Source organism: Chinchilla lanigera, unplaced genomic scaffold, assembly GCF_000276665.1.
Source record: "Chinchilla lanigera isolate Chin_1 unplaced genomic scaffold, ChiLan1.0 scaffold00021, whole genome shotgun sequence".
In the NCBI taxonomy this organism is placed as follows: domain Eukaryota; kingdom Metazoa; phylum Chordata; class Mammalia; order Rodentia; family Chinchillidae; genus Chinchilla; species Chinchilla lanigera.
Genome location: NW_004955422.1, coordinates 6057040 through 6079696, shown reverse-complemented (window position 1 = coordinate 6079696; position 22657 = coordinate 6057040). Strand labels below are relative to the sequence as shown.

General features: G+C 36.0%; 1 protein-coding gene and 1 pseudogene across 1 annotated transcript in view; one reads left to right on the top strand and one right to left on the bottom strand.

The window, feature by feature from the left end:
• Positions 1-22657, bottom strand: part of Lrrc4c (leucine rich repeat containing 4C) — a 1216524-nt gene that overhangs the window by 774477 nt on the left and 419390 nt on the right. The gene's annotated exons all lie outside the window — the stretch shown is intronic.
• The window catches only part of LOC102009073, a 25828-nt pseudogene continuing 4628 nt past the window's right edge, over positions 1458-22657 (top strand).

Here is a 22657-nt window from a genome sequence, read left to right as displayed (position 1 = left end):
TAGCAGACACTAAGGATTAATAAACCATTTTAATTGTCATCTCACCATTTATGAACTAAGAATGTATAACATACTTCCTAGAAAATAGAGCTAGCTCCAGTTGCAGCACCTTGTTTAGAAGCACCCTGTTTAGAATAATACTCTAGAGTTATCAACCTAATTGTGAAATACTTACGCTTCTCTTCCTATGCAATAATCCTACAAATCCCCTATTAAGTCTGACTATTTTTTGACCATATTCAATACCTGACTTACATTGTTTATATTCCTGTTTTTTAGTGCATGTAGCTTATATAATGTATTGTTATCCTCATATATTATTTTTTCTTTCTTGTGGTATTGGGGAAGAAACTCCACATCTTCATTCAAACTGAACTATATCCTCATCCCTTTTTAAATGTTTTTGAGGCAGGGTCTCACCAAATTGCTGTGTTACCCAGGCTGAGCTTGAATTTATGATCCTACTACCTCAGCCTCTCGGAGTACTAAGAATACAGAAGGAATCTGCTACCATGCCTGGCTTTTATTCTCATGTTATGCTCTCTCCTCCCCTCTTACCCCTTCCTCAATCCTACCTCAAATATTATTGCCTACACTTTCCCGTTTTCCACAGGTCACAGTTACCCTGGTACAGGACCTACTTCCAACAATAATGGTTCCTTCATATATTTTGCTCTATGCACTCTATAAAATAGACTTGTGCCAGGTTTGTTGGCACATACCTATAATCCCAGCACTTGGGAGGCTCAGACAGGAGAGCCATTGCAAGTTTGAGACAAGCCTGGGCTACAAAGTGAGCACAAGGCCAGCCTGAACTGCACCAAGAGACCCTGTCTCAAAACAAACAAAAAAACAAACAATAAACAAATAAATAAAATAGATTTGTGACATGCTTAGTTTTAGTACTTACAAGTTTGCCTTCATAAGTTGCTCCAACAGCCTATGACAAGAAAAATAAATAGATCTTCTACTGTACAGCAACCATGGGTTTATCCCTCCTCTAATGAATTCAACATGTTCAACTTAGCTGCGGTTGTGAGGCTCCCCACTCATTCTTCCTTCCTCCTGTATACCCCAGTGAGAACAAAGCTGTGATGACTCAGCATTTTCCCTGGAGCTTTTCCATGGATCCTGAGAATCCTTTATAAAAGTAAGAATCAATTTTATTCTGTCTTGTTAAAAATAGGCTTCATTTGTTGGGTATACTAATGATGATTCTTTCAATTATTGCTAAATTGGTTTAGTTTTTTTTATTCTAATCTTCCCAACTTAGTTTATTCATTTATTTCTTCATTTATAATAATAAACCTATAGTGAGGGTGTTGCATTAGGTAATAAGAGAATTACAATACAAAATGTTCAATAATCCCTGCCCTAAAATGCTTACTTCCAGAGTAGGGCGAGAAGTGGTTTGTTGGATGTCAGGGTACTTCTCTGGGAGAAGATTAACCACATAATCCTTGACCAGAAAGGTAATCAGCACAGTGAAAGCCCCAGGGCCCACCAGTCCCTAAAGTTAAGCTGTGTTAGTACAGAGGAACATTCACATTTCAGGACGGCTGGGAATGGACACTTCAGGGAGACACATTACACAGGAGGGATGGCAGAGGAAATCAAGCAAGCTTTGCCAGACCTGGGTTAAATCCTGAAAGCTGCAGGGTGTGAATTTAATGAGATAAAAAATAACTGGTTTGCTCCTTGACATAAATGACTTTGGTACTGTCAGTGAAATCTACAAGCAGTATTTCAAGAGTAAATTTTCTGCTAGAGCTGCTTACTAGGTTGCTGCTTTGCCTAAAGGAGGATGTGCAGAGATTAAAACAGTACCAGTGCAAGGATCTTTCACGTGGAGTAGCTATAATTGGGTACAATATTGTTCACTCTGGAATTCTTGCCATGTCTATAAGTTAAGACTGAAATATCACAAATGGTGCTGAGGAGGGCAAGTGCTTCTAAAATATCTGGCTTTCTTGGCTCTACCATGCCATAGGAGAATTTGACAAGAATTAAAGATTAGATAATAAATGTCAATACTGGTGCTATAAATTATATTTATTTAACCTCATACCATTGAATTTGAGGGAAGAGAGTCATTACATAGTTACTAAAATAAATAAAAATAAGACACATAGTAGGTAGGACATGTGAGTTATTGTGACTGAGAAACTGTGGAAAGCACACCTTATTCAACTAAATCCCAATTAATTTAATTTTGCAAAAATACTTAGAACACATGATAGATATATGATCCTACTTTGGAGGATAAATTAAATATTCAAACTTTAATGGTGTTCAGAAGGATAAGGGGAGCATCACTTTATAGAATGATAATTTTGGAAAAATAATAAATAGGTGTATAAATTTTTTTAAAAAATTCTTAAATCCAAAGGAGAAGACCATGAAGTATAAATAATTAGAAATCAAAATGAAAGACATCAGGACAGGGCAGCTAAATGTGAGGTATTCCCATGATCGTGTTTATATAATTTAATACTGGAGTAAAATGACAAAGTGAAAGCTATGGAGAAAATTTTTGGAAAAATTAACAAGCATTGCGAATTATGTGATGATATAAAATCATTATTAACTGCTCCGAGCTTGATAACTGTACGGTGGTTAAGAGTGAAGATGTTCAAGAGTTTTAGACAATAAATTCAAACCAAATGGAGAAATGAGATTCCAGAGAGGGTATATAAAATTTCAATTATGAAATAGGGATACTATTTTGTAATTTGTTAATATAACCTTCCAATTGAAAATGAAACAAATTATACATAAATTTGTACAAATGTTTATATGTGTATATGCACGTAGGTACATATACACAGAAAGGCAAAATAAATGTTCCAAAATAAGTAAAATTGGTGAAGCCGGTTAAAGAGTATATCGTCAGTTCTCGAAATTATATCTGCAACTTGTAAGTAAATTTAAAACTGTTTAAAAATAAGAATAAATTTAATGTGATATTGCACAAAAGAGGTTTATTTCAAGGACCTTTGGACATGGTGGGAGCAGAAAGGCCATCTATGTTCAATCGGGTGGGGAGAAATTCTGTAAAGAAATGACGGATCCGTTACTTTAAGGAGCAAAAAATTCAAATCGAATAGAAATAGAATGAAGACTGCTGCTGGGATGATAAAATTACAGCCTAGGAACAGTGTTTTATACAATATTTTGCGAATATGAAAAACTTGCACACTGTTTGTATTTCTGCACCACAATAAAACCAGAACACTGTTTAGGTTACAGTTTAGAAGTCATTTTCCCATTAGCCTTGGGAACAGTGGCATTGCACTAAAAAAAATACTTTATACCTGTAATTGAATGTGGGTGTGTTTGCATATACATATGCAGAAACCTGCACTGCTTAAAAAATCATCCATGAAAAAGTAGTGTTAGGCAATTTCATCGTGGTGTGAATGTCATGGGGTGTATTTAGACATAGATGATATACTTTAAAAACACTTAGGCTATCTGGTATATAAATGTGGAAGAGCCTACGGCTTTGATGAATAAAACAACATGAGCTTAAATCAAAAATTAAAAAAAGGGGGCTGGGGATTTAGCTCAGTGGCAAAGCGCCTGCCTGGCAAGCACAAGGTCATGAGTTCGGTTCCTGGTACCGGAGAAAAACCAAAAAAAAAAAAAAAAAAAAATTAAAAAAAATAGTATAAAGGTATTTTACATCCTTGGTTGATTGATTCTTTTTTTTTTTTTGTACTGAGAATCGAACTCAGCACCTTGCACTTGCCAGGCAGTCACTTATGCTGCTCAGTTGTATCTCCAGCCCACTGATTGATTCTTAAGTATTTCATTTATTTTTGATGGTATTTTGAAAGGTGTGAAAAATTTCCTTAATTTATCTCTCAATGAGTTTGTTACTTATGTACAGGAATGCTATTGATTTTTGAGTATGGATTTTGTATCTAGCTATACTACTGAATTTAGTTATGAAATCTACAAGTCTTTTGGTGGAATTTTGGGGTTCTATGTAGAGTATCATGTCATCCACAAATACTGGTAATTTGACTTCTCCCTTTCCTATTCTTATTTCTTTTATTTCTTACTCTTGTCTGATTGCTCTACCTAATGTTTTCAGAGGTATATTAAGAATGGTAAGGTGTATTTATTAATATGTTTTTGTTCTTTTATCCTTAAAATAATTTAAAAAAAATGGTGATAGTGGACATCCTGTCTTATTCCTGATTTTAAAGTGAAAACTGTCAATTTTTGTCCATTTACTATGATGTTGGCTGTTGGCTTATCATAGATGTCTTTCAAAGGAGATCTAAAAGGATATCAGAAAATGTAATGATATCCCTTTCTCATGGGCAGGAAGAACCAACACAGTTAAAATGGCCATACTCCCAAAATTATTATACAGATTTCATGATATCCCAATCAAAATACAATAGCATATTTCACAAAATTAGTAAAAAGAATACTAAAATTCATTTGAAATTAAAAGAGAACTAGAATAACAAAAGCAGTTCTAGGAAACAAGGGCAAGGCAGGGGGCATCACAATGCCTGATTTGAAATGATTCCACAAAGTTACTAAGATAACAAAAAATAAAAACATGGTACTGGAAAAAAAAAAAAAAAACAAACAAACACCCCCACCAACAACAAAAAGTAGACCCAAGAATAAATGGAACAGAATAAAGACACAGAAACCACTCCAAATATACTCAGCCACCTCATCTCTTATCTTTGACAAAGGGTCCAATACCCTCATTAGAAGAATGATAGCCTCATTAATAAGCAGTACTGGAAAAATTGGTTCCCCAAATGGTGAAGACTAAAACTAGACCCATATCTGTCACCACAGACTAAACTAAGCTTGGTGAAACCACTGTGGAAATCAGTCAGGAGATTCCTCACAAAACTAGGATGAGAAGTCCCACTTAATCCAGCTATTCCCCTTCTGCGTATATTTCCAGAAGAATTCACATCATACCACAATAATATGTGTGAACCCATATTTATAGTGGTGCAATTTGTTATAGCTAAATCTTGGAAACAACCCAAATGTCCATCAACCGAGAAATGAATAAAAACATGTGGTATTTCTGTACAATGAAGTATTACTCAGCTATAAAAAAAGATAAACTCAAGGCTTTTATAGGCAAATGGACCCAACTAGAGACCATACTCGTAAGTGAAATAAATCAGACATCGTGATTAAACATCATATTGTCTCCCTGGTGTAAGAACATGAAAAAGTAAACAAAACCCAAAATGAACAATAGATAATAAGAAAGGGAAAGAAGTTGCTGAAAGGAAGGAACAACTGAGATGAGGGAAAGAAGAAAAAGGAAGTACTAAGGCATTATATATACATATATATAAATATAGATCAGTTACATAACTGTACTGTTGGTGTCTGATGGTTTGTTGAGGGGAACAGTTAACGATTAAATTTTTAAAAAATATTTTTGACAATTTTGCATGCTTATATCTGGTAATCTGAGCAATTTATGTGATGACAAAAATTTGCAGTATGATATCCATTGGGAATTCCTAAGATCCTGCCTAGTGACACTATGTATTGTCTCTAATGTTCTTTTAAATTATTATTTTCGTTTTGCTTTAATGATTTGATCAGTCTTCTATTCTTGCATCTGCTAATCTGAGCAACTTCGTTGAAGATAACAACATGTAATATTACAACCACTGTTAATCCCTATCATTTAGTTTGAAACACTGTACCTTTTATAATGTCCTTGCTTTGTGTTGTTTGTATTTTGCTACTGTTCTTTTTCCTATTTTCTTTAAACTAGAAAAAGAAATTGATCAAAGATCTAAATATTAAAACAGAAACACTAAATTTGCTGGAAGATAGAATAAGTAGAACTCTTGAAGATGTAAATGTAGGCAAAGTCTTTAAGAACAAAACACCAGAGACACAAGAAATATCATGAATAACAACTGGGATTTCATCTTATTAAAAAGCCTTTGCATTACAAAAGAAACCAACAACAGAATGAAGAGACAACCCACAAAGTGGGAAAAATTTTACCAGCTAACATTTTGAATATATAAAGAGCTCACAAAAATCAGAACCCTAAATTTAAAGACCCAGTGCAAACATCAGCATTTGAGATGAATACACACTTCTCAGATGAAGAAGAACAAATGAAAAATAAATATATGAAAAAGATGTTCATCATCACTGGGTATTCGAGAGATCCAAATTTGAACAGTTCCGAGATTCCATTTCAAACCAGAATGGATGGCTATTATGAAGTAATCAATCAATAACAGTTGCTGACAGGGCTGTGGGGAAAAGGAACCCTTCTGCACTGTTGGTGGGAGTGTAGACTGTTGCAGCCAGTATGGAAGTTTCAGTTGACCCAGATATTCCCCTTCTTGGTATTTTCCTGAAAAAGTTAAAAGCACCATAACACAGTGATATATGCACACCCAGGTTTCTAGTAACACAGTTTATCTCTTAACCCAGGTAAATCTTGGAAAGAGCACAAACTCCCCAAATCTGATGAACAGAGAAAAAGATGTAGTATTTTTAAACAATGGAGTACTACTTAGTCTCAAACAAAGATAAACTTGAGACATTTCTTGGTAAATGGATGTACCTTGAGATAATACTAATAAGTGAAGTAAATCAGATACACTTGTTCACACATCACATAGTTTCTCTGGTGTGAGAAACCATAAGTGCAAATAGTGACCAAAATGAATGTTAGACATTGTGAAATAGGAAGAAGATGTCCAAATGAGAAGGGGATCTGGTGGAAGGGAGAAAAAAGGAAAAAAGAATAGAAGGAAAAATAGAAACAAAGCTTTTGTAAATGAGGGAAAGAGGGATTTAAGGGAGGGGAAGGAATGGGGAAAAAAAGGGAAATTCAAGCTATAGCCTATACAGGTACAAATTCCCTATGATGAATGTGATCATTATGTAAACATGCCAATAAAATTAGTTTAAAAAACAATAAAGAGACTTTGGTGCAATCAAGAAACACAGTAAACATAAAATGCATGAAACTGTTGTAGGTGTATTTATTCTACAGATAGAAGCCATATATTTTTAAATAACCATAAAAGTATAATATACATACTAAATGTGGAAACCAGGAAGTGTTATTTATTACATCTAAGTATTATTTACTATGCATAATTTTATGTGCTACATTTTTATATGACTGCCCATGTGGTTTTTTTTATGCATCATACTGCAGTCCATGACATTGTGTGTGTGTGTGTGCATACGTGTGCATGTGCATGTTTGTGTAAATATCTACATAGTTAATAGAGAAAAATGTAGTATTTTCTTTTAATCATCCTAAGCATAAAATGCAGAAGTAATCAAAATGAGAAAGTTGCTAATTCATCAAAACATAATGATGCAAAGGACAGACTGCCTCTGACGCCTGCCTTCAGCTTAGCAGAGTTAGTAACATCAGCCATATTATGATCTGGGTGGTTTTCTCTGGGGCACACTCTTAAGTGTGTTTTGTACACTGTTATCTGTGGTTTTCACAAGAGCACTCTAATACAGGTAGATATCATTAGTATGTAATGTTCTATCTAACAAAACCAGAGGTCAGAAGTTCGGGATGCTCCCAGAGCTACACATCTAGATTGTGGCCCTGGTGAGGTTCTAGTTCACAGTTCCTGACAGAAGACCGAGCTTTTGATCATGTTCACAAAAAAGAGAAAGGCACTGTCTCAGCGAGTCACTTCAAGTTGCCAAACTCTTGGTGTAAACCAAACATTTAATTATCAAATAGCCACAAAGTAATAGTAGCCCGATTTTACAGATGAGAGTGCAGACACTGAGAGTTTATTCTCTTGCCTAACATACCAAAAGTCTGAATTTTGATTTGCTTTCACCAGTTTGGTTTTCAAACATCTTTTAATTTTTAGTATGTTTTTCAACCACTTTTCAGATATCCCTGCTCTGCACCAGGCATATTTGGGCATGATTCTAATGTCCTTCGGTGGTTCTGAATTGAATCTGATATCTCAAGGTGGAATTTTGGCATTGCTTAATTGGTCATCTATTGCTGTAAGGACCACTCAGCAGGTGCAAGGGGGTAATGGAGATTTTTTTTACAAATAATCTTGTTTTTTGTTTTAAAAAAAGGAGTATGAGCTTTTCACAGATCTTTCTTCAGAAGTAAAGAAGTATAATTCTGCACATCACAAGGACTCCTTGAAAACACTATGATAGCTCAGAGACAGATCACACAAATGGTGCCCCACTGGTCTCTGTTCTATTAATGAAGTCTCAATTGAATTTTCTCAGTGAGCAAATTAAAAGAGGATTTGCTAAGTGCCAGTGCCTCTGACTCCTGTGGGATTATAAAACCCGGCTGAACTCTTCCTGCCTCTGTGAGGATCAATGCTTGGAGATTTTGCAATGGTGACTGACCTCACAAGGCTTTTGAGGAGTTTCAGGACAGGATCAAGCCCAGCTGGTTCCTCCATAGATATATTGGCACCTGCAGGGTCTTCTCACAGGAGGGAAGCATTTTTAAGTGAAGTTAGCAGCCATGATTCATAAGCTCCCCAGCAAGAATTATGTTGAGTGAGATGGTGATATTTTCCTCACCATCATTTTCAATTATAGTCCTTCACTCCCCATCTCATGGCCCGAGCTGTACAACTAGGTACTTTGGCTCTGAATTACAAAGGTGAGTTTCAAAGGGAATACACCTTTTGTCTTGTAGGATAATACAGCCTGGTTCTTCAAGTTACTCAGACTAAGTTTATAAGAAGCCAAAGACAGAATAGAACCCCTGTGTATAATCCCCTGAACTTTTGCACTTCCCTCTGGAAATTATTCTCTTAATATTGGCTGTGGATACAAGGAAGTAGCCAGCAACCGATAAAAACAACTTTCCCACTCCTTCTGAACTTAGATTTCACTGACATGCCTGCACATAGCTTTGCCGAGTCCACAGCGAATGTTATGATTATTCTACTTGGCTGAAACCTCGGTGACCCAGTGAGGAATGTTTAATGATTACACTGATTCGGATCTCCATCCATCAGGACCAGAATGGGTTATCTTGATCAGTATCTAAAGCTTAGTGGCAGTCAAATATTTCAAATATACTACCTTTTCTTCTCTTACACCTCCATATAGTTATGTGTAATTATTAGTTATGCTCACTAATAATGTGTCTAAAGCCACATTTACCTTTTAACTTTGTGCCTCAAAGGATGTATACGGAGCTGATTTAACTTTGAAGCCTTAAATCTAGGGTGCATTCAGGCAAACTTGAAAACAATATATAAATTGCTCATTAGACTTGTTCAAGCTTGCCAAGCATGGTATCTCTTCTCACAAAAAAAAAAAAAAAAAGGAAAAAAAAGGGGAGCAGTTTTAAAAAGACACCAGGCATGGTTTTGTACAATCCACAGCTCTAGGCACTTGGCAACTGAGAATCTTCACACATGAACCATGAAGTACCTACACATAATATCAGGGAGAAACTGACATTCAAAATGGTGAGCAAAATGCAATAAGAGGCTCATCTTGGATTCAAATCCCCAAATCCAGGGTTCACAGCTCCCCTCTACCCTAACCCTCCCCATTCACCTCTGTGTTGCCCTGTAAAAAGTTAGAAACCAGACAACAGTATGTCAGCAAGCAAGTACATGGGAAAAATTTATATACTGTGTTTGTTTAGAAAGGGTATGTTTGAAACAGATTCTGCACATATGCTCACTTTTTTACTCAACTGATGTGTTTTCTTGGGTGGATTTTGGGGATGTGAGAGATTTAACCTCATAAATATCTCTAGCAGCAGTAGTCTCACAAATTTTACAACCATTATTAGTTGCCTACCACTTTGTCTGTAACTTTGTATTGTTTGTATTGTTCTTATGCTATCTGGTAAATGGATGTCTGTTAATTTTTTCCTTCTTTGATTTTTAAAATAAATTAAAAAAATAAAACAGCACTAAACAGAGAATCTTAGCACTGAATATATCTTAAAGATATTCTATTCTAATATTAAATTGGAACAAGTCACACAACCTAACTCTATTTTACAAGCACAATAACTGGATTATTATCACCGTAGTAGTGAAATATATCAAAATAAATTGTACTTAACTACTGTGTTGTTTGGTCTACAATGTTTGGTCTTTAAAATTTCACAGCTACCCTATGTGACCATTTTTAGGCTTATCTCAACTTTATAGATGAGGAAATGGGCTCAGAAATGTGAAACTTGCCCAATTTCATACAACTTCTATGTTGAGAAGCCAGAATTTGACCAAATGTGGTCTAAATTCAGAATATGCGTCAGTACTCACTAAATCAGTGGTTCTCAAAGCCTCATTTGTGGAGCTCTGAGCATCCCTCAGCCTGCTTTGGGATTCTGCAAGGTGAAAATGGCTTTGAGAGTGATGCAATGGCTTTCTTTGTCTTTTTAATAATTGTGACACTTTCACTGGTGGAGCTACAGCTCTGATAGGTGAATTTAATTGTGGTTCAGCAGGATTCAAGGAAGTGGCACCAACTAAAATAATAATCAAGATTTTAACCCACATGCTGGTAACAAAATCAATGCCTGCCTCACCAATTATTTTCCTTGAGGAAACATTAGAAAACTAATTTCATTAAACTCTCACCTTTGAGTACACACCTTTTTAATATTTTGTATGATGAAATGTACAATACAAAAGAAGTGACTTTTCTGCATATGACAGTACAATAATTGTCTAGGAATAAAACCACATTTGTGATTGAACTAGGCCCTTTTACCATGGAACACCATTTTTACTTGATAAAATGACGGAAATACAAATTGTGATCTCTTGGATATGGGTATTTGCAGGTATTTCCTTCAAAGGTTAACAAAGTGAGCACTGTCAGTGTGAAGAAAATAATAAACACTACTAGTGATCCATGATAAAATTTGATATTTCAGATAAACATATGTATTTTAGATGAGCTGACAGCTTCTCAGTACTTAAGAGAATTTTCTGAGGGAATGAATAGTGGCATTAATAAATGAAATTCTTGATACTGTATAGTAAATTCAATTAGTATTTGTAAGATCTGTATAACTCGGTGAGCCAACATTTTCCAAATTACTAAAGCATGATGTTACTAAATCACACAGAAATAAAGAATCAAAGTGCAAGTTATGCTGTAATCCCAGAACTAGGGAGGCTTGATGCAGGAGGATTGCTGTGAGTTTAAGGCCAAAAGGGGCTACAAAAGTGAGTTCAAGCCCAGCCCGAACTGCACCGTTAAACCCTGTATCAAAAAGACCCCCCCAAAAGTACAAGTGATGCCAATACTTTATAATAAAAGCAAAACAAAAAGTTCATTGATCCCATATTCTCACTTATTGAGTTTTCACATATCCACAATTATTTAAATAGCCTATTCATATGTGAAGTGCTTATATGCAAACTGTGCGTCTGTGTGACAGCAGATTTTTATTGCCTTAAATAAAACTATACATCTGAATGAGGTTAGAAAATCTAGCTGTCTTCTGTCGAACTAGATGAATGAAAAATAATGCTGCTCTTTTCACTAAATTTTATTGAGATTAGGAATGTTCATAAAATCATGGTACTTATTTTAAGTTATAATAGGATTACTATTGATACTTTTAAGTGAATTAAATGTGTTCCTAAAAATCTTTAGTTTCATTTTCTTCAAAATATACACAAAATGCATTTTTCCCCAAAGTTATTTTTTATAAAGTAAAAGACTTTTGTGCCAAATATTTTGAGATCTATGGGTTAGATTTTCTCAAACTTTGTCACTTGTAAGTTACCTCTTGGAATACATCTGGTGAAGGGATGTTCATTACCTCTTAAGAATCTTTATTATATTTAAAAGCAATCAAATTGTATTGTGTGCCTTTTACCTGTTGATCTTAGTAGAATACTAAGAAATCAAGTGAAAGTTGATCCGTTTGGGGCTGGGGATTTAGTTCAGCAGCACCTCACCTGCCTGGGAAGCGTGAGGTCGTGAGTTCGATTCCCAGTACCAGAAAAAAAAAAAAAAAAAAAGAAAAGAAAGTTGATCTGTTTAACAGACTTTGAGATTGGGACAACATCATTTTAGAACTAAGCCCTACATCCAATTTGTCTACATTTATCACAGGGATATTGAAAGATTTTATGCAATATCTTTCTAAAATCTAGAGTTACCATGAAGATGTTTTGTCCTAAACTGCCAAAGAAAGAACTTGGGAGAAAAAGAATATGAAATATGTGTGCAATTATTCCTTCTCAAAGCATCCATACTGGCATCCCACAAGTTACATACTAGAGACCTTGCATGAGATCTGACACACTTAGCAAAGCACTACGACCACTGAAATTAAAAAAAAAAGTTGATTAAGTATTTGTGAGTCCACATTACATATTGTGTGTATTAATTTATGTGATGCAGGTATACTGCAACAAATCTTTAACTGGCTTGTCGAGGCACATATTTGTCTTAGAGATAGTATCTTCTGGTCTGCTTCAGTGAACTGTGAAATATAGGGCATGTGTTAGGTTTTCACTTTTTTTCTCTAACTCTTGCTTTTAAATTGTGGCATCATCAAGTTAAAGAATCCAGTTAGATTACCTTGATGTCCCTATTAAACATTTTTTGAACCTGGTTATATATTACATTGACTCTTTTCATTCTCATTTAAGGATTAAGAGAAGTTTCAGATGAATTATTGGTCTGAGTTTTTTGAAGCACTCATTAAAGTCATCTGCTTATGATAAAACAATTAAAAGTGTGCAATTTTTTTAATGTGAATGCTACTGAGTTGAAACTACTTAGGCTTTCTACTGATAGTTTTTTACTTCTCTTTTTGACAGCAGTCACGGTTAAAAATTTCAAGTTGGGATGTTACATCTACTTTAGAGGTTCTTCTCCACAATACTTCTCTCTTCCTTTTCTCAATGACATCTACAATTTCTATTACAAATATCAAACAGAAAACCATTGTGTTGCACGAGTCACTGGAGACCAAAAGGCAGAAAGTAATGACTTTACATTTCGGTTCATTTAACTGTGAGTCCCACACTGAGAATCTGGCACTCAGAACTTAGACAGCAGCAGTGTGACAGTGTAAAAGCATCACATGAACACAATGATTTGAAGATGATAAGGCAGAAAGGATGTGTATAAGCTGGCGGATAAAGGCCAAAGTGATCCCAATAGCAGGAAACACTGGCCCTGTGCATTTATAAAAGCTATTATTGTCCCCCTGCTGTAGATAACAGGATCTGGATGGAACATATTACTGTCACTTTCGGCTCCTTTTTTGCTCTAAAATACTGGAATGTAATTGTTTTGTTTTAAGGGTTCACTGTGAAGCAGGGTGTTAGTCAATTTTCCTGGAAAACTATTGATTTGTTGCCCACACATTTTGGCATGATTACTGGATTGCGGAATTATGAAATCCTACCAATATCAAGGTGAGGTTTTTCTTCCTTAAAAATTTCCAGTGCAGCACAGAGCATTATTTCAACCCAAAGGAAGAATCTGCCCTTAGCGTTTCCGTTAACTAACAGTGAGGTGCAAAGTGACACTGTTGGCCAACTGGGAACCTAGGGACTTCCCAGGAAGAGAGCTGGCAATGTTCTTCCCCGAAGCATAGACGCTGGCTGCACCACAGCACTGGGAGCTGTGGGAGCAACGGGAGTTTTCTTCTGCTCGAGCTGGTAATTTGCAATTACCGTTAAGTCGAAGGTGATGCTTTCTGAATTTCTGGCTTGGAGGTTCTTAGTTCATCTTGGATGTGGTTCCTACCCACTGTCGAAAGTCCTGGCAATGCATGTTATATCATTTGCTCAGCTGCTGAAGTTTTCTTTAAATTGAGTTTTGCTCTCCACATCTTGTGCTCTCCAGTCCCATAGAAAACAAGAGCCTTCCAAAGTGACTGAATTGCCAGCCCAGTAAGTACAAATTGTTCTAGGTGAAAATAGTAAGCCTTTCATTCCAAGATAGAAGCTCTAGCTTTTTTCTTTACTCTCTAAGATTTCTCTGTTATACATAATTCAGAATTTTCCCAAACACTTTCTCCCAGTGACCCCTCACTTTTTAAGAATATTATCCTCTCTCTTTTCCTTCTTCAAATTTCCTTAACATAATCAACAGGACAAGAAACCTAACTCAGCCAGAAAATTATCTTTTTTTTTACTTAGTTATGCACCAAACATGGACAAAGGTAAAGTTCAAAGAAGATCGAGAGAAAATACCTGGGACCTAAGAACCTTTGCTGATGCTTAAGATTTCTGAGAAAGACCCTAAAAGAAAACTGCTTATCTGCTTATCTCATGATTGATTATCCAAGTTGTAAAATCAGATAGACTAGAATTAAGGTAGTCAGGTCTGAATTTGCATTTGGTGCCCAGAAATTCACTGAAATGTAATCCAAATGGTATTGTAAAGTTTTGGGTCTTTGTATCCCCAAGCCCTGACAACCCAGAGGAAGCACTGATTCTTATTCACATAAAAGACATGAAACAACATAGATAACTCCATAGATAACATAATATTGGGGCTGGGGATTTAGCTCAGTGGCACAGAGCCTGCCTGCCAAGTGCAAGGTCCTGAGTTTGATTCCCAGTACCAGAAAAAAAAATAACAAACAAACAAACAAAAAAGATAACATAATGTTGCAACTGATGAGTGTTCACATGCAAATAAACTCTTGTTTACTGTACTTCTTCTGTTACCTACTTAAGAGGCATCACCAGTTTAATCTGGCTGAAACAGAACTCTTGACACTTTTTGAAATTCTTTTTCTATTTTGTTTTTTCATATTTCGCGAAAACAGTATTATTTCCCACCTACTAGAACAAGCAAAGGACATAAGAGACATCTTTGAATCTTTTCTGTCCTTTTCAGGTGTCTTCAATCCATCAAAAGTGCTGGTTGTTCTGACTTCAAAATATATTTCCAAGGTAAGTCAGAATCTAATTTCTGAATGTATTGTTTTCATACAAACCCAATTATGAACTTAATATCTAATGATAAAAAGTAATCATAAATGAATATCATATATAAAAATATGTTAAATTTATAAGTAATAGTGAAAATAACTGTTTTATAAATCTATAGATTTTGAAGATTTCTTTTTCCCTCCCTTCCACAGCAAGATTTTCCTACTTGAATACAGGAGAAAGGATTACATAACCTCTCAAAGTCTTTTGGAGGCCTATGACTCTATGCTCTACTGACATGCCCTCGTTCAGCTGCTTCATAAATATACCCAGGCACTAACTAGACATGTATTAAAGCTCTATCAGCTTTCCACATCATCTCCTTGGATGACAGTTTTGCTCCAATGACTAGTTCCCCGGGTCAAGTTCCATCTCCTGCTGCAGTGAAGATTTTCAGTTACAGAGGATCCCAGGAATCTTGTTATAGCAGCTGCACACCATGTCCTGAAGGCAGGTTGTATAGCCCTCCCCTCGATATCTGAGGTTTGGCAATTTTCGCTAGTGACCCACCCAGAATGATTTGATGAGTTGCACAATATCCCTCCTTTCCTGCACCATGTAGGTAGGCATTCAATTCCTAACATGATATGGAAAATATATGTGGAGACTCCAACTTCCTTCTCATCTGGTAAAACCTGCATCAATAAAACCACTGAAGGCATTCAGAAATAGGTGGAGTTTTCCATGGGAGACTGCGGATCGATGAACATACAGAACATGTCTCTGTCACCCCCGCTGAGGTGCCTTTTCTTCTCAGCCTGATGACACATCGATAAAGCTGTCTGGTCTCTGGCTACTGTTACAGACTGTCAATGTCTTCCGGTGTTAGCTTGACTGAACAGGATTCTCTGAACACCTTCCTGATTCCCTGTCTGGCCGCCACCTCCCTAGCGGTCACCGAGGAGGTCATGCATAAATTGAGACTGAAACTTCAAAACACAGATCTGGATTTCTCTAAACAAAATAATTAATATTAATTCTGGGTATGCTATAACTTACAACACTCCCAGATGTATGAATTCCTACAGTGATAATAAAATTATAAAAATCAATTTGTAAAATGAATTCCTTTTGTCTTAGTTCAAATATCCATGTACACAATCGTGATGTTAAATACAATTGTTCCAAATTAAGCAACGAAGGTATCAGCTCCAATGCAGTTTCTTTTTCTTAACTGAACCCCCCCACTGATACAATCAGAAATTAGTGTAAAATAAGTAAAATTCACTACCTTTGCTGTTCTATACTAAGATTACTATTCTATCTTTCTCTTTTTCTTTTTCATCAAACATTTACTAGATATTAAACATATACTGCAGGCTGTGTGACTGAGAAAACACGCATGGGAAAAAGCAAAGGGAAATCTCAGTGCCAGGTATCATTAATTCAGGTAAACCAAAGTGCTTTGCAAATGCAAAAAAGGAAATACCCTAGGTCTTGTAGGACAGCATAGGAGGCATTAGGAAAGGGTAACTTTCTGGTGCTTGACAAATGAATAGGGTTTTCTGTGAGAGAAGGCAGGAAAGAAATAAACAAGATGCTATGTTTAAGGAGCAGGCATTGAAAATGGGTAACCATTTCAATAAAGCAAAGAGCAGAGAGTGAATATGAGGAAGTACTAAGAAATGCACCATGACAACTAGGTAGGAAAGGTCCTTGTATCCCTAAAACAAAATGGCCCTGTATTGTTCAGGTCAATAGTTCTTGTGCCTGGCTCCTCATCAGAGAATGCTTACCACCTGTGAGAATAATTAATGTCTGGATTCCTTGGTACATTCCTAAATATTCTAAATAGTAAGTGGAAATTGGGTTCCAGCACTTTGTATTTTTAGGAAGTTTTAGACACAATTATAAATCCTCACCAAATGGATCATTGCCCCCTCCAGAAAATAGAGGAATGATGAAGAGCTTTGAAGAGGAGGTAATGTGATGTAGTTCAGATTTAGTAATCATCAAGACTGTAGGTAGTATTTTGTTTGTTTTTTTTTTTTTTTTTTTTTTTTTTTTTTCCAGGAACCGAACTCACGACCTCGCGCTTGCCAGGCAGGCTCTTTTGCCGCTGACCTAAATCCCCAGCCCGACTGTAGGTAGTAAATGACCAAAATTCCCAGTAGACTAAGGGTCACAAACATGCAGCATGTAGTCTAGATTTACTGGATATGCACAGAAATTATATTTCTCTGTGCGTACATCTGTGTGTACTGCACAGTTATGTTTGTTTATTAATAATTACCTATGCTAAAAAATGTGAAAGTTTTACCTAACCAACTTATTTCACACTCTGCTTGTAAATTTAGGATTTACAATACTGAGCCAGCATTTCCACATGGAAACAAATGACAGCTCAACTTTCTCTGTACTTGACTGGATGGATCCTCCTGGCTGTATTTCCCTCACCACTGCCTGTCTCTTTACACTTCAGTGTGATTCATTCCTTGACCTCTTCACCAGGTCACTATAGATGTTTGACATTGTAATGAATGGATAGAGCGTATTTCATTTAAAAAGAAAGGTACTTTATCTTGCCTAGAGCTTAATAAGCCTACATCTGACAGAAAGACATTAAATAAAAATGTGCAAAAGTCCCATTAGTTTGCTTTACAATATTTCTTCACTTTTTTAAAAAAAGTAGAATACTGGAAAAAATTGAGTAATTAACATTTACTGAGTATATATTCTGTACCAAGCTCTGTGCAAGGAGATATAAGTGCTTGCTCTAGCTTGATCAACTTAATAGCCCTAAAAGTACATAATAGCAATCTCTATGAGAGACAAGGTTCTGGATCTTTGATTGCTGAATTTACACCAGTTGGAATAATGCCTGGTAGGAAGGAGATATCCAGTTAATGTTTTGATTAGATAAAAGGTAAATCACAATTACTAACAGGGACTGAACAAGATCATGTAGGTCATACATTCTTGCATTAGAATTGCGCTCACTCCGTCTTCAAACCATGAGAGTCTTCCCTGGTCAGTACTGGCTTCCTTTTTTTCAGTGAAGTGAACCAACAGCCATATGTGTCCCTTCTTAACTGAGCGCAGGAAGGGAGACTACTGCCATATGTCAGTTAAATCTCTAGCAAAAATCCTTTTGTACATTATCCCCTTCTCTTTTCTTCCCAGCCACTTAGACAAACATCTTAACTGCTTAAGATATGCAAATAAGTGTGTTGGTGAAAAGTGAATAGAGAAATGTCATACAGTTTCAGACTACCAGGAGCCTGGTGAGACCGCATTTGAAAGTCACCCAGCACAGCACATCCTTCCTGGACTCCCTTAAATCTGTTCTAATGTTTTGTCTGACAAGCTAAGAGGACTCTACATAATTAAAAAATGCACCCACAAGGCAAATATCTGCTGAATTTTAATGCAACCCTTACTTGACCCAAAATATTAATCAAATGAAACTAGATTTCTGGAAAAGACTTTGTTTATTGATGAGATGATTTAGCATAGCTGAGCTTGGCTACTTTCCACATCTGACATGTATTAGGAGATGCCCTATTTGAATCTTACCCTGACCTTTCCCAGCATTATATTTTTCTGCAGATCAATAGGCTCAGTTCTCTTTTGATGGTCTATGACATTTTTTTTTAACATTCAGGATTCTTATAAAGACTAGAATAATTATCCTCCAGAGATAAAAAGCATTCTTTTACGTATTTAGGATATGCTCACTTTAGGCAGAGGAGTGAGGCAGCAGCTTGAATTTACTAGAAAATTACCTTCTTTTCATTTTAGATTTTCCAGACATAGGCATCAATGTTGCAAATACTTCAAAGGACAATAAAGACTTCTCCTAATTCTTTGAATTAATTTCTTTTGTATATTTTGAAGTGAAATACCACAGATGAACAAGTTAATGATCATGATCTGGTGAGCTACCTCAGTCTAAGTAACAGCCATAGTGAGAATCCAGTAGAATAAGGAGAAATATGTGTGTAAGTAGTACTTCCTACACTGAATACAAGCTGATTGCATTAGTCAGCCCTGCCTTGTGTATGATTTGTTCTTATAAACACAAGGTCACTGTTTTAAAATACTGTTGTCACAGTTCTCCCCACATGTTGATCTCGGGGTGCCCATCCATTCTCTTATCGCTGGACTTCCCTGCCTTTGTAGAATAGCTCCTGTTGAAATCAGAACAAACCTTAAGGCAAAAGTCTGGTCACTCAAAAGGCAGCATCATTCTCTAGGCTTGAGTCTCCTTCTCTACTGCCGACTTCATCAAGAGCATCTCATTATATGTTAAGTAGTGAGAAAAAGCTACACAGAAACAAATTAATGACAGAATTGCAATGGATGGCATTTCATTTTATTCATACTAACCAAGTTAGTACTTTTGAATAATCACATGCCTTCATATTTCAATGTATGGATAACATGCCACAGTGGCTTACGTTTAAAGTGAACCTTATTGAACATTTACTTTTACAAAAGGGGAGAAAAAGTCAATATGCAGTATATACAGTGAATACATAATATCAGGGAAAAGCTCAGAATATGCGTTAAGTGAAAAAAGCAGAAGAAAAACAATGCACCTTTATGATTATAACTACTAAATATGCACAGAAAAATAATTTTAAAAGAATAAAATAAAATATTTATGTGAGATATTACATTCTGATTATGGAGTTAAGAGCAATTTATCTCTACTTGTTGCAAAAATGTATTTTGTGGATCTGCTACTTTTACAATGCTAAATTGAAAAGCGACAAACATAAAACAAAATAATTTGCAAATTATGGTTATTTAGTCAATGAAGTTATCTAGTTTTTGACATAAGAAGTCTACCTAAATGAATGAAAGCATCATCAGAGCACTTCAAAAGTAGGTCCTAGTCATTAAAGTGTTTTCTTAGTATTCCTGTAATTTTTAACTACCATTACTTCAAAGGGAGAAATCACAATTCAATGAAATGAAACCAAAAGATTTAACCTCTATGCAAAGTAAGATAAATTTTTGGGTGAAAGAAAAACAATAAATACAGGACAGGCAGATAAGAGTGTGTTTCAAATAACATGCTCAATGCTGAAGAGATTGCATCCATACAAAGAAAGAAAAGTAAAGGACACGGAGATTTTGCCTCATTTGGAAACGCTACATTCACAGACACCTTGGGGAATAAGGCACGGAGGCTACTGGAAGGTTATTTGCGATCCATTTGAGATTATGTCAACCAACAGAGCTGAGGGATTGACAAGATAAAAAGACAAGGTTGTTTTCACTGTGAATTCTTGTGATATGCTTCACTAAAATGTATAAAATGGAGACCAAACACAAAAGGAAATTGTTTATACATTTTAGCATCTGTAAATCATTTCCAAGAGGTGAAGGGGCATCCTGAAATCATCAGCTAGGCCTTCATAAATACTTCAGCATATTTTTCATCGCACACAGCTGAAGTGCCCTTGACAATGAAAATATAGTTACTTTGGGTTGTTGAAGACTAAGCAGGTCTGCTTGACTCTGAGAGGTACTTTACACTGAGGCCTTTTATTCTTTGTAATTTAAAGGCACGAGTAGGATGAATCTAAGCCCAGTCTTGGGGAAAGTGATCATCTAAAAGCTCACATTCTGAAGCCTAGTGAGTAGGGAAAGGATTGCATGGACGAGTAGAGAATTAAGATCCAAGTCAGAGATAACAAAAGACACAGGTGGACAGAGAACAGGAAGTTGTCTGGGAGAGATTTATAAAGGGACATGGAGCACTCATAGCTCACTGGCACAGTTAGTAGGTGAGGCTAGGTAGCACCTCCAACTAGCAAAAAGATACATGGCAGAGGGACTCTCACATTTAGCAGTGTCATCTTTTCAACAAGGCTAGCGCTTAAACTCTTAGAGCCCTTGACAATGAAAATAGTTCATTTCAAACCCACAGTGGAATTTTTTTTCCTAGGCCAAGTCAAATGGTTCTTATATAGCTGCTAGTACTCATCATGACCTATCCTTCTCCATCTTTCTGGCACTTTTACTGTAACAAAAATATTTGTCTGGGTTTTTTTGGTAGAAATTATTTAACCTTCGGCAACCTATCAGGGACCTGTCATGTCTTCTCATGCTGTCATGCCAAAGAATCATGTAACAGGCTTGAGAATCCTACCAAACTCAACTGATACCCCTGATACTCAATTAGCCTAAAACAGTAAGAACAGTATTAGCAATGAAATGCTCTTAAGTTAATCTCAAATTAATATATTAGATTGAGTGCTTCAAATGTGAAAAAGTATAGGTATCTATCTCTTTTCATGGGCAGTGTATGCTTTTGAGGAATAAAACACACTCCATTCATTATCGCAGCACCCTGACCTCTATAGCACTACGGACTTCTCTAATTGGAGGGACATAAGTGATGAATACAATAATTCATTGCTCATATTCACTATCTGTGTATTTCTGGGCACATTTAAGCAGAGTATTAATGTGTTTCACCTTGGTAAAGCTATAAGCTACTTTAACCATGAAGTCCCAAACATTCTGGATACACAAAGATAATTGGGAACTATAGGAAAAGTGCCAGGAAAATCAATTAGATCACAACTTTTTTCTTAAAGCTCTCCTTGCTGTATGCAGAATTTATTATTGCAGACTCCATCAAATTTTAGAATAAACCGTTCAAAGAGAATGCAGCATATATTGTTGCTGCCACTGTGGGTGATACTTGGGTTTATAGTTTTACATAAGAAACATACGGATATGTTATTGGTGTGACATAAAAGAAAAGCATCTAATACTATTTGCTGTTCTACTCAGCTGCAGAGAATGAACTGTGAATCTGTTTTTTTCCTTCCTTTTTCTCTATCCTTCTCAACTTCCATCTCTCCTTCCTTCTCCCTGCACTTCATCCTTCTCTTCCTCCTTTTTCTTTTCTCCCTCTTTCCTCTATCACAGAGATGCGTTAGGGGTTCCAAAATTTGAGTGGTGCTGCCTTGCTTTGCCTTGCTTTCGTGAATGGTAAGACTGACTGAGTCTTTCATCAGAAACTCCTAAGTTTCAACTAACTCTTTTACCCACCAAAGTAACCACACTCTCCAGATTGATTGAGTTTTAAAATAAGCAAATGATATAGCTTTTATTTTATAAGAATACATAGTTAAAAATCACTACTCTAAAGCCAGAAGGCCAGAAAAAACAAGCTGCTTCTCAGATGTGCAGTATCCTGGGTCACTGTGCTTGCTATTCATATTCTGGTCACTTCACAGAATTATGAACACAATTTCGCTCTATCCATGTCTATTGATGGCTCTCCATTTGTCTAGCAGAACTTGTCAGTTTGTCTAATTATCAAGCACCTGATGTGTTGAACGGACATGAAGGGCAGAACTTGTGGTGATCACTAAGCCATTATTTTCTCTGTAACTTTGCAAATGAATCCAGATGTTGTGCCTGGTATTTCTCTACCACATTAATGGTAAGCAGAAACACAGCCAAAAGTGTCAAGGCAAGAAAGCAAAAGAATGAACTGGAAGAAATGAGAGGATGAGGAGTAAAAGGACAGAAAGAGACTAAAATAGAAGTTCTAAGGGTGAAATGACTCTGGAAATACTTAGCATTTTACGATGTTGTTACTGAATCTACCTTGAAGGCTTAAATTCATGTTCTCTAAGTATTTGAAATCCCCAACCAATTATATTTATTGATAAATATATTCCTAAACAAGTTCTTGGAGGTAAGGTGGAGAATGTGACTTTCATTTTGCAAAAAAAAAAAAA